Source organism: Gossypium hirsutum, chromosome D02, assembly GCF_007990345.1.
Source record: "Gossypium hirsutum isolate 1008001.06 chromosome D02, Gossypium_hirsutum_v2.1, whole genome shotgun sequence".
In the NCBI taxonomy this organism is placed as follows: domain Eukaryota; kingdom Viridiplantae; phylum Streptophyta; class Magnoliopsida; order Malvales; family Malvaceae; genus Gossypium; species Gossypium hirsutum.
In genome coordinates, this window is record NC_053438.1 from 31,563,226 (window position 1) to 31,567,890 (window position 4,665).

General features: G+C 34.0%; 1 non-coding gene across 1 annotated transcript; it reads right to left on the reverse strand.

Annotated features, from left to right (window-relative positions):
* Positions 1 to 2,393: 2,393 nt before the first annotated feature.
* Positions 2,394 to 2,500, reverse strand: LOC121214916 (small nucleolar RNA R71). The gene has a single exon (XR_005910655.1). It is a non-coding gene; the product is annotated as a small nucleolar RNA R71 (small nucleolar RNA).
* Between the last annotated feature and the right edge of the window lie 2,165 nt (positions 2,501 to 4,665).

Below are 4,665 nucleotides of genomic sequence, written 5' to 3' on the forward strand. Positions count from 1 at the left end.
GTGATTTTATACTTTATTATATAGTTTTCATGCATAAAATGGCTTATTTTATATTAATTTGAGCATATTATATTTTTAAGCTATAAAGTGGGCCACGGATGATTAAATTAAATAATAAAATATAAAGTTATTTTTAATAATTCATTTTTAATAATTCATTAATAAATTGGGTTTTAATTAATTAAGTAAATTGATTAATTAAAGTGGTTAAATTATATTATTTGGTCCTCTAAACTATCTACTTTTTTTGGACAGGTCTGAGAGTTTTCTTCTATTTACAAACCCGTCCAAATTGGGGACCAAGTCAACCCAATTTTTGGCTGCACATGGATGTCATAAACCATTTTTTGTTTAATTATACAAAGTCCTTGAAGAGTTAAAGAAATTAGAGATTTTCCCGAAGATTTGTTGATGACCGAGTTTTAGTCCTGAGTTGTTGTGGCACTCAAATTGACCAAAAATCAAGGAAAAATCAGCCACCTTTCTTCAATTCATGGCCGGCCACTCTTGAAGGAAGTTTCAAATGATGGAGACTCCTATTTTTAGCAAACTAGCTCCCTTGCCTCACCTATAAATAAGAGCTTATTTCTCACTTTTTCAATCATCCCTCATCCCATCATCTCTCACTCCTTCATCATTCTCTCAACTCTTTTAGCTATCTTTCCCCTTCATCATCCTTGCATAAGGATTTTAGCAATTAAGCCTCTTAAAGAACCCTTTGTTGGCCACCTTGGAGAGCCATCAGCGAAGGAGCAACGCAAAGAAGCGAAGGAGCCTCGTCAGTCAGAGTCCTGGGTGACAACCACTCTGAATTGGGTTTAATCTTTCTTTTCTTTAATTTATTTTAAAGATGTTTGCTTTGTGTTATGTGTTCTTGTTTACAACAATGATATCTTAAATTTATTTAAGCTAGGATGATTATTTTGATTAAATAATTTATTTGATTCATACTTATAATATTTGTGCCTCAATCAATCATGTTTTCAATTAAAATCAAGTTTGTATTTTGTTCATACGTGATTGAAATGCACCTGAATTAGCTAAGCGATCCTAACCAGATGACGACTAATGGACGCATAATTGAAATGTGCATGCTCAATTTAGATCCTAACCCGATTGAATTGTAGGTTGCATAACAACTCTAACCAAGCTCTGTTATCTGCATAATTTTTAGATTTGTTTGATTAAATTGTTTCAAACCAAACATGTCCCTATTACCTCACACGAATGCTAAGAAACCCTTAATAAATAAGGATCAGTAAAATGCGTATTTACTAAGTAAAGGATTCCGAAAGGACCTAATGTGGTTTCCAAACTCATGAAAGATCGAGTTGCCATGGAATGTTTTTCCGAATGTTATTAAGCATGTTGATAATAAATTGAGTTTAATTAAAGTAATTATCCTAGTTTATTTATGTTATAATTGTTGCAAATTGTGTTTTTATTTTACTAAAATCTATTTCATTCATATAGTTTGCATACTTAGGATAATTTGCATTAGGGATCATTGCATTTAGTTTAATATATTTTAATCACCACTTCTCAACTATATTGTATTTTTTTATTTACCAAATTGTTAATATAATTTTACAAATTAAGTGACTTAGCACAAATACAATCCCTCTGGAGACGATAACTTCATACTTGCTTATTACTTTAGTGATAACGATTGTGTACACTTGCACAAACCCGAGCATTACAAATTTTTAGGTACCGTTGCCGAGGATTGTCAACTGTTCCCATAGTCATTTTTTTCGTGAAATTATTTATTTTCAATTTGATTTATTTCTAACATAACTAACTTATTCTTTTTAATTTTTGTGATTTTCTTTTCAGGTGTTTATGAGCATAGATCGAATTATCGATTTACTCCTTGTAGACCCTGAAATTGAGCGAACTTTCAGACAAAGAAATGTGAATGAACAGCTCAAAGACAAGTCGAGATGGGCCTTGGAAATTAGAATCAAGACCAAGGTAATGAAGCTAATAATGTACAAAATCCTATCCTCATTGCCGATAATAGGGATCGATGCATCGGACAATATGCTGTGCCACTTTTTAGTGATTTAAACCCAGGAATTAGAAGGCCAGATATTGAGGCAACCCAGTTTGAATTGAAACCAGTGATGTTTCAAATGCTACAAACGATGGGCCAATTTAGTAGCATGCCCACGGAAGATCCATATCTCCACCTTCGATTGTTAATAGAGGTGAGTGATTCATTCAAGATAGTCGATGTGACTGAAGGCGCACTGAGGTTGAAGTTGTTTCCATACTCGTTATGAGATCAAGCACGAGCATGGCTCAATTCATTGCCACCAAGTTCCATATCTATATGGCAAGAATTAGCAGAGAGATTTTTGGTTAAGTATTTTCCACCTAGCAAAAATGCTAAGTTGAGGAACGAGATCACAACTTTCTAACAATTGGATGACGAGTCTTTGTATGAGGCTTGGGAGCGATTCAAGGAGTTACTTCATAAGTGTCTTCATCATGGAATACCTCATTGTATCTAGTTGGAGACATTCTATAATGTTCTCAATGCACATACAATTTGACGGTTGATGCTTCCGTGGATGGTGCAATTTTTTTTAAGTTTTATAATGAGGCTTATGAGATCATCGAGAGGATCGTGAGTTATAACTATCAATGGCCAACAAATCAAACAGCTTCAGGAAGACACGTAGCCGGAGTTCATGAACTTGACTCCCTCACTTCGTTATCAGCTTAGGTATCGTCTATTTCCTCTATGTTAAATAGTTAACCGCTAATAGTATTAATAATTTTACAGCTCAGCCACCAAGTCTATTTGAAATAATTTCCTGTGTGTACTTTGGGGAAGGTCATTCTTTTGAGAATTGTCCATCAAATCCCGAGTCAGTGTACTACTTGGGGAACCAATATCAAAATAGGAGTTGAAAAGGACCCTAGTCCAACTTCTACAATCCTTCATGGTGTAATCATCCTAAATTTTCTTAGAGCAACCAAGGAAGTGGACCGAATAACAACTTATTGCAGCAAAGACCCAACAAATCTCAAGGGTTTAATCAGCAAGCTCTAAAACCACCTCAAGCTGAGGCATCAAATAGTTTGGAGAACTTGTTGAAAGCGTACATGGCAAAGAATGACGCTTTGATTCAAAGCCAAGTAACAACACTGAAAAATTTGGAAAACCAAATGAGTCAGTTGGCTACAGAGCTTTGTAATAGACTGCAAGGAACGTTGCCGAGCAATACTGAGAATCCAAGTAATTTGGGTAAAGAACATATCAAGGTAATGGCATTGCAAAGTGGTAAGACTCTGGAACCCAGATTGATTGATGTCGAGGATGAGCATGTTGAAAAAGCGGAAAGTCAACCAGCTCTTGATGTTCCTACACCAAAGGAATCAGAATCTGAAAAGTCTGATAAGGTAAACCCTGACTTGGTGAATTCAGATATTTTAACATGTTCTTTGGATGTAGATTTATCTACTCAAAAAAGTTGTTCGGTTCAACCAAAAGTTCCATCACCTCCATATCCGTAAAGACTGCAGCAACACATGCAGAAATATGAGGTGCAATTCAAAAAGTTTTTGGATGTTCTGAAGCAGTTACACATCAATATTCTGTTAGTGGAGGCTTTAGAACAAATGCCGAATTTTGTGAAGTTTATGAAGGTTATATTGTCCAAGAAGAAACGACTAAGTGAGTATGAGACTGTTGCCTTGACAAAGGAGTGCAGTGCATTCCTGGAGAACAAACTGCCACCGAAATTGAATGACCCAGGAAACTTTACTATACCCTGTAACATTGGGGAATCTTACTATGGTAAAGCTTTGTGTGACTTAGGATCGAGTATCAACTTAATGCCCAAGTCTATCTTCAAGATGTTAGGGATAGGTAAAGTAAGACCTACAACTATGACGCTTCAACTAGCGGATCGATTGTTAGCATATCCCAAAGGAAAGATCGAGGATGTTTTGGCAAGAGTCGATAAATTTATTTTTCCTGCTGATTTCATTATTTTAGATTTTGAAGCAGATAAGAAAGTGTCAATTATCCATGGGAGACCTTTCCTAGCCACGGGGAGAACGTTATGTATGCTTAAGTAGCATAACTATCAAATTTCTTGTTTTTTAGCATAAGTATATTAAATTCATAATTCTATGAAGAATGTTATTCTAAAGGAATTTTTCAAAGGTGTTTTCTGAGTAATTATTTTTAATTTGTGCATTACTCGGGACGAGCGATGAATTAAGTTTAGGGATGTGAAAACATGAAAATTTACACATTTTTACATACCTTTTTTAACTTAAAATCATACAGTTTTGATAAAATTCTTGTCGAAAAAATAATTAATTTTTACAAAATAATTAAAGTGCACTTAAAATAAGAACACGTTGAATTTTAGTTAATTTTATAATTAATTTTGATGAATTTTGGTTATTTTCAATATATTTGCACAAAGGGCGAAAAATGGCTCGGCTAACACTACTAGATGCACAAAATCGAGAAGCAATTTGAAGTATAGAGGTGAACTAAATTTTAGCCTAAGACGGTCCAAAATTATATGTATTAATTTATAATATAATTAATTTTAATTTATATCCAATTTAATTTGGTTTAATAAATTATTATTAATTAATTATAAAAAAGTGGTTCAGTTGAATTGAACTGAGTGAACC